At 47.9% G+C, this 13,200-nt stretch overlaps 1 long non-coding RNA gene across 2 annotated transcripts in view; it reads right to left on the minus strand.

Annotated features, from left to right (window-relative positions):
• LOC132983446 (uncharacterized) overlaps positions 1-4,702 on the minus strand; it is an 11,780-nt gene extending 7,078 nt beyond the window's left edge. The window contains exons 1-4 of one of the 2 annotated variants that reach the window (XR_009674839.1): positions 4,688-4,702; positions 4,016-4,651; positions 2,524-2,567; positions 383-593 (exon numbers count right to left, since the gene is read on the minus strand). This is a non-coding gene — a long non-coding RNA (uncharacterized LOC132983446). Of the gene's footprint in view, positions 1-382; positions 594-2,523; positions 2,568-4,015; positions 4,652-4,687 lie in introns of those variants that run through there. The other variant, XR_009674840.1, reaches the window with a different exon arrangement.
• Between the last annotated feature and the right edge of the window lie 8,498 nt (positions 4,703-13,200).

Consider the following 13,200-nt stretch of genomic DNA (forward strand, 5'->3'; position numbering starts at 1 on the left):
ATATAAAGGGCCCACATTCTCCTCTGATCGCAGGTTCTCTTAACACCAAAGATGCACCAAAGACTTTATGCAGTGAATGGCGCCTTGAGTAAAGCGGCTACCAAACTGATTAGCCAATAGCCACATGTGAAACTACTTCTGCAGGCCTGTCACATGTGATAGCACGGCTAAGCCCCTGCATGCCGCCCCACACAGGGATCATGGGGCTTATTAGATTAAAGTGATCCTGTTGCACCATCCGTACAGCTATGGATCAGCGCCGCTGGCTGCAGGCCGCTGTGCGAAATATGGACGCCAATGTCCCCGTTATTTCATGACTATCATATGAATTCATTTCTAAAGAGTGATGGACCTCACACACACACATACTCATGCACCCTACCTCTCCAGCTCACTCCTCCAGACGCGGCGAGGTGCTTTTGGGGTCTTGATGCCTTTTCAGGAGTGTAATGGGATTCTTGTTACTTTCGGTTATCTAGCTTTATGAAGAATGAACATCACTCATACAGCTAGATAACCAAAGATAACAACCAACCCCGAAGGCCCCCCATCCTCCCCCGCTGCAGGCGCCGTGACATGGACCCAGTCTGGACCTAGAAGCAGACAAAGCGTTATTAATGAAGACCTGGATATGACATCATTTGATGGACTGACCACTGAAAGGGTTAAAATCGTGTTAAAATGAGCGGAGGCCGCCGGCGCCCGCTCTTCTTGTTTCCTCTCTCGACCTACAGCAGCCTTTAAATGTCCTGACCCGTCGTTTAGTGATGTCACCAAGTGGCCCCTTAGCCCCGCCTCAAACCACTTGGCCAATCAGAAACCTCTCTGTGCACAGAATGCTCTGATTGGTCCTTGAGTAATGCCTCTCTATCCAAAACTCCCCAAAGTCAAACAATCAGAAAAATGTACGTAAGTTCTTGAACCAGTCCAAACCGGCCACGGCGCCATCTTTCCCTTCTGCGGCCCCGCCCACTTCCCAACAGCACGTCCACCCTCACACGCACACGAGCTTCATAGGAGGGTGATGGCTTCAAACGCCGCCCGCCAGCCACGTCCAAAATGCATTTTTAAATGAACACACACACACACACACACACACACACACACACACACAGACACACACTCACACACACACAAACAGACACACACACACAGACACACACACACACACACACACACACACTGACACACACACACACACTCACACAAACAGACACACACACACACACACACAGACACACACACACACACACACACACACTGACACACACACACACACACACACTGACACACACACTGACACACAAACACAAACACACACAAACAGACACACACACACACACACACACACACACACACACACACACACACACTGACACACACACTGACACACAAACAGACACACACACACACACACTCACACACACACACACACACACACACACGTGGTGGCACATGTCTCTAAGCCAAAAGTTGAAACTGAAACACGGATCTTCAACAAAGTAAACAGCAGAATATTAGAACTTAATAATATATTTATATATATATATATTTTATATTAATCCTGTTTATTTCCATATAAAAAAATAATTTCAGGTAAAATGATAAAAATAAAACAAACATTTTAAACCTTTTAATAAAACTGTTCCCTGAGTGGGTATAATTATTTATTTATTCATATTTATATTTTAAATATCCTACGGTACGTTTTCATTAATTCACTTTATTATTATTTTTAATGAAAATTAAACGTGAAGAGTTTGATGCCTCGTGTAAATAAATAAATCTGAGATCATGAGCAGGAGGTCTCTCTGAGCTGCTTTAATCTTCTAAAAACTCATTTAAATTATTTATTTTCACCTGAATGTTTTAATAAAATGATAATAATTCTACAGATTTTATTTTCACCTGAATGTGATTTTAATTTATTTGTTATCTTCTGTTTTTGTTATCTTCTGTTTTTGTTATCTTTTACCCGACATGCTTCACGCGGAGTGAAAGCTGCTCACTTTGAACACAACTCAGCACGCTCTGCTATTGGCCGAGATCAGTGTGACGTCATATCAATCAGCGCCTCTACTTAGGTGAAAGTCTGAACATTTACAAAATTATTCAAATGAAGAACGAATAAAATAAATAGAGGTTAACGTGTGTGTGTGTGTGTGTGTGTGTGTGTGTGTGTGTGTGTGTCTCTGTGTGTGTGTGTGTGTGTGTGTTATTAATTTCAGGATTTGATGAAACTGAACTTCCTGTAAATTTTTGATTATTAATTAATAATAATTTAATAAAATAATAGCATCATTTCCGGTCTGACGTCACGTTTATCTGTGGCTGTTTTTATATTTTTATATTCGTGATAATATAAACTCGAGTTGGTTTTTTTTAAAGAAACAATATTTAATAACTTGAGATCTTTTTCTTTATCTGAATGTAAACAGTTATTACTTAGGATGACGTAATAATTATTTCTGCATACATAAAGATTATTAAAGGCAGTAGATCTTAGTGTCGGTGATGTGTTACCTGCAGATTGGCGCGTGCTGGCAGGCCGCTCGGTGTCTTAGATCCTGGAAAACAGAAACGAGCGTTTTATTCTTCTGCAGAGCAGCGAGGAGGCAAAGTGAGCTCTTTGCTGTTTCTCTCAATGATTTAAAGATGAGTGTGTGTGTGTGCGTGTGTGTGTGTGTGTGTGTGTGTGTGTGTGTGTGTGTGTGCTGCTGCGCTACTACTACTACCGTTAACTTTTATAAATAAAAATATAGAAAAGATAAAACCTGAACGTGTGACTGTTTATATATTTTAAATGAAGCGGTATGTTTCTGCACACGTCCCTTTGCTCTCCATCTACGTCCTCGTGCACTGACCCTGCGTGCACACACATTAATACTCTCATGTTCATCATGTGAAACGTTGCATAATCCCACTTTTTGTTTTTTTTTTGGGGCTGAAAACTGCCTTCAAGGCTCCAGCAGTCCCAGATCTGTCCCCCGGTGTGTCCGCGGGGCGCACACGTGTTCTCGCCCAGGCCTCAGACTCTGCGCACACGTGTGGACGGGATATGTTGGCCTTGTGATCCTTTTATCCGCCAGCTTTGGGTGTGAACGCCTCCACTTTGTTTTATTACGCATGGCAGGCCTGTGTGTTAGTAATCCTCATATGTGAGCCTCATGGCCACACTGAGTCCTGCACAGGCTTAATGTGGACAGAAAGGAAAAGTCCCCGGAACACCATGCTCATGGTTTTGTGCCATGTGTTGCCACAGAGCTGGTTAGAAGGGACCCTGCTGAGTGCCTGCTGCAGGTGTGTGTGTGCGTGTGCGTGTGCGTGTGTGTGTGTGTGTGTGTGTGTGTGTGTGTGAGACGTGGGAACCAGGATGTGGAAGCGCCTTGTGGCCTTAGTGGCTCCGTGTGAATGGCGCATCTGAAGCCGGAGCACAATGCGTCAGTGAGGCTGAGAACAGGAGGAGTTCTCCTCAAAATCGGAGCAGGAGGCTCCTCTAATGACAAGTCCGTCTGAGGCTGGTGTTCCATCGCTGAAGCAGAGTCAGTTTGTTTCTGCAGGATCATGTGTGACCTCTCACTCAGCCTGGACACAACTACACACTCAATGTCACCAACATAACTACTTCAGCATAGAAATATGAAAATATCAAGATTTCTTTGATTCAGAGGAGCTTAAATTAAAAGACAAAATGAGTGTTTTTGTGCTGAGTAATGTTTCCACCTCTAAATATCTGCAGCTGAATGAAGTACCACCTCCTGCTCTGCATCCTCACAGACAGAAACAGACACACAGATCGGAATAAAATCACATCTGAAGCATGGGGACCGAGACTCGCCTCCCCGCTCCTGTTAGGTCCAGACTAACACACGCATCCTGCTCCGTAATGTGTGCAGCTAAGCGACGCAAACGGAGCCAATGTGAACGCGTTTTCCTCTGATTTATAGAGCCCACTTTATGCACCTGCCTCCACACTGTGTCCATAAAGAAAACCCAGGTTAGACTCGATACTCACGCATGTCGTCTGCGGGTCTCTGCAGGGTCCTCTCTCCTCCCGGAGAAGCGCGCGGCTCGGCTGATGGAGACGAAGTGAGCTGCTGGAGGCTGGAGCTCAGTCTTCATGGCTGCGGCTGCCCGTGACGTGTCTCTGGCTCCATCCATTCAGCTTTCCTCGGACGGGTTTTCCCCCCTGTTTTATTATCATCCCCATTATTTCGCGCGGAGGTAGATCTCGCCTCTCTCTCCCTCCTCCTCCACCACCACCACCACCACCTCCTCCTCTCTCTCTCTCTCTCTCTCTCTCTCTCTCTCTCCCTCTCTCTACCCCGCGTTGTCCCTCGCGCTCGCCAATCCTCGCTGTCAGATGCAATATGAACTTAAAACATGCCTGCTCAAAAAACATATACTGCCACCAAGCCCCTCCCCTTTCTGACACGATGCCGGTCTGTTTTTTGTCTCCACCCTCTGAGATGTGAAGTGGAGGAGCAGCGTGGATGCAGGTTCAAGTTCTTTGCTCTCATGGATCACAGTCATGCGCATTAAAAACCTTTATTTATCCAGTATTCCCAGACTTATTAAATGACTACAGCAAACAGAGAGTAGGACTCTCATTCTCAGAAATTATCCAACTTGATCATTTCATCATTATGGCCTCCTCATGCAGCCTCCTCTGTCTCCTCTCCACTACCTCCTCATGCAGCCTCTTCTCCTCTGTCTTCTCTCCTCTGCCTCCTCATGCAGCCTCCTCTGTCTCCTCATGCAGCCTCCTCTGTCTCCTCTCCACTACCTCCTCATGCAGCCTCTTCTCCTCTGCCTCCTCTCCTCTGCCTCCTCATGCAGCCTCCTCTGTCTCCTCTCCACTACCTCCTCATGCAGCCTCCTCATGCAGCCTCCTCTGTCTCCTCTCCACTACCTCCCCATGCAGCCTCCTCATGCAGCCTCCTCTGTCTCCTCTCCACTGCCTCCTCTCCTCTGCCTCCTCATGCAGCCTCCTCTCCTCTGCCTCCTCATGCAGCCTCCTCCTGCAGCCTCCTCTCCTCTGCTTCCTCATGCAGCCTCCTCATGCAGCCTCCTCTCCACTGCCTCCTCTCATCTCCCTCCTCATGCAGCCTCCTCTCCTCTGCCTCCTCATGCAGCCTCCTCATGCAGCCTCCTCTCCTCTGCCTCCTCATGCAGCCTCGTCATGCAGCCTCCTCATGCAGCCTCCTCCTGCAGCCTCCTCTCCTCTGCCTCGTCTCCTCTCCCTCCTCATGCAGCCTCCTCTCCACTACCTCCTCATGCTGCCTCCTCTCCTCTGCCTCCTCATTCAACCTCCTCTCCTCTGCCTCCTCTCCACTGCCTCCTCATGCTGCCTCCTCTCCTCTGCCTCCTCTCCACTACCTCCTCATGCTGCCTCTTCTCCTCTGCCTCCTCATTCAACCTCCTCTCCTCTGCCTCCTCTCCACTGCCTCCTCATGCAGCCTCCTCATGCAGCCTCCTCTCCTCTGCCTCCTCATGCAGCCTCCTCTCCTCTGTCTCCTCATGCAGCCTCCTCTCCTCTGCCTCCTCATGCAGCCTCCTCATGCTGCTTCCTCTCCTCTGCCTCCTCTCCTCTGCCTCCTCATGCAGCCTCCTCACCTCTGCCTCCTCATGCAGCCTCCTCTCCTCTGCCTCCTCTCCTTTGCCTCCTCATGCAGCCTCCTCTCCTCTGCCTCCTCATGCAGCCTCCTCTCCTCGGCCTCCTCATGCAGCCTCCTCTCCACTGCCTCCTCATGCAGCCTCCTCTCCACTGCCTCCTCATGCAGCCTCCTCTCCTCTGTCTCCTCATGCAGCCTCCTCTCCTCTGCCTCCTCATGCAGCCTCCTCTCCTCTGCCTCCTCATGCAACCTCCTCTCCTCTGCCTCCTCTCCTTTGCCTCCTCTCCTTTGCCTCCTCATGCAGCCTCCTCTCCTCTGTCTCCTCATGCAGACTCCTCTCCACTGCCTCCTCTCCTCTGCCTCCTCTCCTCTGCCTCCTCATGCAGCCTCCTCTCCACTGCCTCCTCATGCAGCCTCCTCTCCTCTGTCTCCTCATGCAGCCTCCTCTCCTCTGCCTCCTCATGCAGCCTCCTCTCCTCTGCCTCCTCATGCAACCTCCTCTCCTCTGCCTCCTCTCCTTTGCCTCCTCTCCTTTGCCTCCTCATGCAGCCTCCTCTCCTCTGTCTCCTCATGCAGACTCCTCTCCACTGCCTCCTCTCCTCTGCCTCCTCTCCTCTGCCTCCTCATGCAGCCTCCTCTCCTCTGCCTCCTCATGCAGCCTCCTTTCCTCTGCCTCCATTGTGGCTCTGGTTCCCCCTTTGAGTATGTGGTTTAGAGCCGGTCTCAGCCCATGTGGGATTATAAAAAGTGTCATGTAATCTTGTCTGGTTACTAGTATTCGTTTGACACAGAGCCCCCTGCGCAGCCCTGCGGCCTCCGCTCTGCGCCTTCATGGATCAAGTGCGCACATCCATCGCGCTCTTTGTGCGCCTCTTTGATACTGAGGAGTCCAGGAATGTGAACGGGGGGGGGGGCGGAGGACCGTGAAAATCAGCTTTTACTGTCACCGCCGAGCCCAGAGCCCGCAGACAAGAGCCAAGAAAGGGGGTCTGGGTCACTTGATTATCATAATAATCAGATCGCGGGGATAAAAATCTCCTTTGAATAAATTACTGCTTCAATAGGAGGCGCGGCTGCCAAAGAGACAACTCTGTCAGGGTCTGTTGTCGGGGGGCTCTCCCTCTCCTGCCCACCAATGTGCCGCTCCACTTTTCTTTCTCTGCACATTTTGGACGCTTTCCTGGAGATCAAACTCTAAATACAGCTACTGTTTCTGCTCCCCTCTGCTCCCCTCTCCGCCTCCTCCGTGCCGGGATACCGAGTCCACGCAGGCAGGCAGGCGGCGAGCTGCTCTTGGGAACGCGGCGTGCTCGGTGGAGGTGGCTAATGGGCTAAGGAGCGGGCACAATAGGCCGAGCTCTCCCCCCTCGTCTCCCCCATCATCCCTCTCTCTGCATGGGAACCCGGGCACCGTGCGGGACAGGGGGGCCGCTCTGCATTGTGGTGCCACATCCCAAGTTCATTAGCACCCATCAGGCAACTCTTGCAGGGCCCGCCGGTTAAACCCCCACCTCCTCCACCTCCCCCACCTCCCCCACCTCCTCCTCTCAGCCTGCTGGCCTGCACTTTCAAAACCAGCTCCTATGTTTCTGAGGAAGTGACCAGAGGAAGAGCACAGGTGCTGACAGGAAGTGACCAGAGACAGAGCGCAGGTACTAACAGGAAGTGACCAGAGACAGAGTGCAGGTACTGACAGGAAGTGACCAGAGGCAGAGCACAGGTACTAACAGGAAGTGACCAGAGACAGAGTGCAGGTACTAACAGGAAGTGACCAGAGACAGAGTGCAGGTACTGACAGGAAGTGACCAGAGACAGAGCGCAGGTACTAACAGGAAGTGACCAGAGACAGAGTGCAGGTACTAACAGGAAGTGACCAGAGGCAAAGTACAAGTGCTGACAGGAAGTGACCACAAGTGCTGACAGGAAGTGACCAGAGGCAGACCACAAGTGCTGACAGGAAGTGACCAGAGGAAGAGCACAGGTGCTAACAGGAAGTGACCAGAGACAGAGCGCAGGTACTAACAGGAAGTGACCAGAGACAGAGCACAGGTGCTGACAGGAAGTGACCAGAGGCAGAGCACAGGTACTAACAGGAAGTGACCAGAGGCAAAGTACAGGTGCTGACAGGAAGTGACCACAAGTGCTGACAGGAAGTGACCAGAGGCAGAGCACAGGTACTGACAGGAAGTGACCAGAGGTAGAGCACAGGTGCTGACAGGAAGTGACCAGAGGTAGAGCACAGGTGCTGACAGGAAGTGACCAGAGGAAGAGCACAGGTGCTGACAGGAAGTGACCAGAGACAGAGCGCAGGTGCTGACAGGAAGTGACCAGAGGTAGAGCACTTTTTTATAGTAAAGTTAATATATTGTCATCAACAAAAACATCGACAGCTGTTCTTGAGAGCTCTAATCAGTATCAAAACCATCCTAAACATCATCATCATCATCATCATCATCATCATCATCATCATCATCATGAAGGTTGTAGGTGTTCATAAAGAGCTGGGTCTTTAGCTTTTTCTTAAAGGTGCAGAGGGACTCTGCAGATCGAGTATGTTCCACCACCGGGGGGCGATAGAGGAGAAGAGTCTAGTTAGCGTCTGTTGTGAAGGTTGGACCAGACGCCTTTCATTGGCAGAGCGTAGTGTAGCAGTAATAGAACTGAGGAGCGACCCGCAGCTCGTCGTGGTTCTGTTACTGACAGTAGACTGATTTAGGTCAAACAGATCGTTTCTGGACAGGAACTCAGAGAACACACAGATATCACACACATCACTTTATTTACTGTAAAATGTGTCTCGTCTTTCAAGTCATGTCTTCTCAAATTCTGTCTCTCGACATGTCAGCCTTGTCTAATCCGGTCTCTTGTCTCGTCTTTTGTCTTGCCATCTAAGTATTGTGCTGTCTCTCCCCTTGTCTTGTCTTGTCTCTTGTCTGTTTTTGTCTTTTTGTCTTTTTGTCTGTCCTCTTGTCTATTTTCTCCTCTCGTCTCATTTGGTCTCTAATCTCTCGTCTCGTCTCTTTTCTTGTCAGTATGAAACGGGGGCTGTATCCGAATTGCCAAGTACCTACTCAATCTGTCAGTAGTCAGTACCTACTATCTGTGCTGTATACTGTGTAGTACCTACTATTCAGTAGGCAGATATTTGTTCCTACTTCGTCTGATTCATTCAGTATGGAAGTGGCGTTTACGTTTCCCGAACCGGCCACATTCACCCGTTTTTGTTTGTTTTTGTTTAGCTTTATTCAAGAAGAGTAATGCTCATATACAGTCAGGTAAACAAAAAAAACAATATCACAATGTAAATCAAGTAAAAGACAGATTAAATAACTAAATAACATACAGTACATAAAGAACAAATGAAAGACAGTAATATACAGAATATAAAATAAACCAATAAAGACACATTTAAATAGTGAAATCATTATTTAAATAGAGGGAGAAAGGTTTTATAATAATGCAGACATTTGTTATATTTTCTGTTGTTAATTAAAAGTAGTGATTTCAGACGGGACTTTAACTCTAGATTAAAAATTGATTATATTAATCCACGTTCGTCTGTTTTGATTTGGAGGCGGACATGTTGATTTACGTTTTATGTCGCACAGCATTGTGGGTGGTAAAATACAATTAATTTCCTGAAAGCACGCATCCGATCCATACTGCATGAAACCCGGAAGTTAGTATCCATACTGAAATGTTCAGTGTACTGAGGAGGACCCAAAAAATGCATACTGAATGACCACGAAAGTTCAGTATACTGAAACTCCATACTGAAAAGTACACACTGCATACTGAACTGTGGCTATTCGGAAAGGGACGTGATTTGAAAAAGCCAAAAGCAAACCTTCTTTTCTCTCTGAGTCCTAAGGTGACTCTTCCTCTTTGGGCGCTCCAGCTGCTGACACACTCTGATGACACCAAACCAGAAAACATTGTTTTATTAAGCGCAGACTCTTTGTTCTGTTGGGTCAGACGTAAGACAGCTCGTCTAACCAGATAATGAATCTAAACATGTTGTTTGTAAAGATTTGTGATGACGTCATCATTTCTTTCAACACCACCTTTATTGTTTTGGGGGTCGATTTTCTGCACCGTGTTTCTCATATCTACACGTTGTATCGACGTGTTTTACATGAAGCATGCTGCTGTGCAGCTCGAGGAGGAGGAGACGCACATGATGATCCAGAGGAGAGATTTAAAGAAGTGTGGCAGCAAAATGATCTTTAGGTTTAAAAGGAAAATTGAGACTCCTGTTGAGATTAAAAAGAGAGCCGAGAACATTTCATCTTTTTGAATCTTATATGTGACATCATCGTCTGCTGCACCAGTGTTACATCCCAGTCTAACCTCCCAGTCTAACCTCCCAGTTTATCCTCCCAGTCTAACCTCCCAGTCTAACCTCAAAGTCTAACCTCCCAGTCCAACCTCCCAGTCTAACCTCCCAGTCTAACCTCCCAGTTTATCCTCCCAGTCTAACCTCCCAGTCTAACCTCAAAGTCTAACCTCCCAGTCTAACCTCCCAGTCTATCCTCCCAGTCTTCCCAGTCCAGCGTGCAGTCTCAGTGTCAGATACGTGCTCAAAGCTCTGCATCTTTTGTCCCGCCAAATTTGCACAAACAGGCTTCTTGTGCCAACACACACACACACACACACACACACGCACGCACGCACACGCACGCACACATTTCTTTAAACCGGATTTCTCCGACTCATCACATTCTGCAGGTTTGTCTGTTTGAAATATTTCTTGTGTTAAATCTCTAATCCCTCCCATGACAACCAGAGTCCTCCGTCATTCTTTCGGCCTTTAATTTCAGCATTTCTGTGTCGCTCCACCAGAGGATCCACAGGACCGGACTCACCTGCAGGTTCCTCCCCCAGCAGCCTCTGAAACCCCGCGGCCCGGGCTCCTCTCGGGCCGACGGCTGCACAGAAGTCAGCGCGGCCTCTGAAACCCCGAGAGTCCGTTTCTCTGTGAACGAGACACACAGCTCCTCCAGCGGATCTCCAGCAGCAAACAAAAAGGTCCGCAAACCAATACATCCAGAAACAAAAAAAACATGGCGGAGAGAAAAATCTCCCACGCCACAGTCATTACGTCTGCAATTAGAAACGAATTTGCATAAATGCTAATGAGTCAGAGATTCATGTCGAGGGAAACCAGGGATGGTTTTTATGTTTATGTGCACGCGGAGGCTTGAGGCCTGAAGAGGACTTTTATTTTTAGTGAAACATTGAAACGAACTCAGATTAAATCAGGAGGATGAAATGAACATTAACATTAAATATTTTCAGTTTCTGAAACACAGCGCGAGGCAGCGCGAGCTCGATCAGAACAAACACGGCACGTGCAGCTCACATTTATCAGGATTTATTTCCGCTCAGAAACATTTTCAATATTCATTCATTGTTGTCTAAAAATCCTTCGGAGCCCCTGAAGTCCCGAAAAGTAAAAGAAATACTGTTTGTCCCTGCAGATAATTTTAAAATGTTTCATTTAAAAACGATGATTTAAATACAGAAATTATAAATAATAAATTACAGTTTGAAGCTTCAAATAAACAAACTATTTAATTTATTTTATTTTTTTAAATTGTTTTCTTTATATTTGATTTAAGTGACGTCATCCCTGAAGCTTCTGGTTTAATTTAATTATCCTGAAACTGTGACTCATGTTTCCATCAAATATGTTTAAACAATTATTGATTTTCAAAATAAAACGAAGTTTGTGTGGAGAATCATCTTCATAAATGTTTTAATAAATATTTCAGTAACCAATAAGAGTTTACATCTTTATTTATATTTATAGTTTTATTTCTTTATTTTTAGAATCAGTGACCTCCTGATTTCATGAATTATTAATAATTACAATTAATTATAAATCATTATAAATATTATAAATAATTATTAATATTTATACATTATTATGAATAAATATTCATAATTTTAAAGCGGTTCTGGGGGTCGATCTGATCCCGAGTGGCATTCTGTTTTTTGTCTTATAGCCCCTCAGTGAACCTGGGACCAGAACACTTCAGGCCAGAGATCGATAATTGACTTTGTCGTTTTTCCTCAGATCTGCTGCGCCCCACACACACACACACACACACACACACACACACACACACACACACACACACACTCACACACACACTCTCACACAGGTACACACACACCTCACACACACACACACACACACACACACACACACACACACACACACTAACACACACACACACACACACACACTCTCACACAGGTACACACACACCTCACACACACACACACCTCACACACACACACACACACACACACACACACCTCACACACACCCGACACACACACACACACACACACACACACTAACACACACACACACACACATTTGCATGTCGTATCCCACGGTGGAAATGACAAAAGGGAGTAATTAATATGCGCATAAATTAAAAGTGAGAGGGTTTGTGAATTCCAGGAACAGGCGGTCATCCAAAGAGGAGCAGAGAGGGGAAAAAGGAGGCTCCGTTCACACGGGACAGGGGAGGAGAGAGAGGAGGAGAGAGAGGGAGAGAGAAGAGAGAGAGAGAGAGGAGGAGGAGAGAGAGAGAGGAGAGAGAGAGAGGAGGAGAGAGAGGAGGGAGCGAGAGAGAGAAGAGAGAGAGAGAGGAGGAGGAGAGAGAGGAGGAGGAGAGAGAGACAGAGAGAGGAGGAGAGCAGAGAGAGAGAGGAGGAGAGAGAGAGGAGAGAGAGGAGGAGAGAGAGAGAGAGGAGAGAGAGAGGAGGAGGAGAGAGAGAGGAGAGAGAGAGGAGGAGGAGAGAGAGAGAGGAGGAGAGAGAAAGGAGAGAGAGAGGAGAGAGAGAGACAGAGAGAGAGAGGAGGAGGAGAGAGAGAGAGGAGGAGAGAGAAAGGAGAGAGAGAGGAGGAGAGAGAGAGAGGAGGAGAGAGAGGAGGAGGAGAGAGAGAGGAGGAGAGAGAGACAGAGAGAGGAGGAGAGCAGAGAGAGAGAGGAGGAGAGAGAGAGGAGCGAGAGAGAGGAGGAGAGCAGAGAGGGAGAGAGAGAGAGATAGAGGAGGAGAGAGAGAGAGAGAGGAGGAGAGAGAGAGAGAGAGGAGGAGAGAGAGAGGAGGAGAGAGAGAGAGAGGAGGAGGAGGGAGAGAGGAGGAGAGAGAAGAGAGAGGAGGAGGAGAGAGGGAGGAGAGCGAGAGAGAGGAGCAGGAGGAGAGAGAGAGAGGAGGAGAGAGAGACAGAGAGAGGAGGAGAGAGAGAGGAGAGAGGATGAGAGAGAGAGGGAGAGAGAGAGAGATAGAGGAGGAGGATAGAGGAGGAGAGAGAGGGGAGGAGGAGAGAGAGAGGAGGAGAGAGAGAGGAGGAGGAGGAGGAGAGAGGAGGAGAGAGAGAGGAGGAGGAGGAGAGAGAGAGAGAGAGAAGGAGGAGAGAGAGAGGAGGAGGAGGAGAGAGAGGAGGAGAGAGAGAGGAGGAGGAGGAGAGAGAGAGGAGGAGGAGAGAGAGAGAGAGGAGGAGAGAGAGAGGAGGAGGAGAGAGAGAGAGAGAAGGAGGAGAGAGAGAGGGGAGAGAGAGAGAGAG

The sequence above is a fragment of the Labrus mixtus genome, chromosome 11 (genome assembly GCF_963584025.1).
Source record: "Labrus mixtus chromosome 11, fLabMix1.1, whole genome shotgun sequence".
Classification (NCBI taxonomy): Eukaryota; Metazoa; Chordata; class Actinopteri; order Labriformes; family Labridae; genus Labrus; species Labrus mixtus.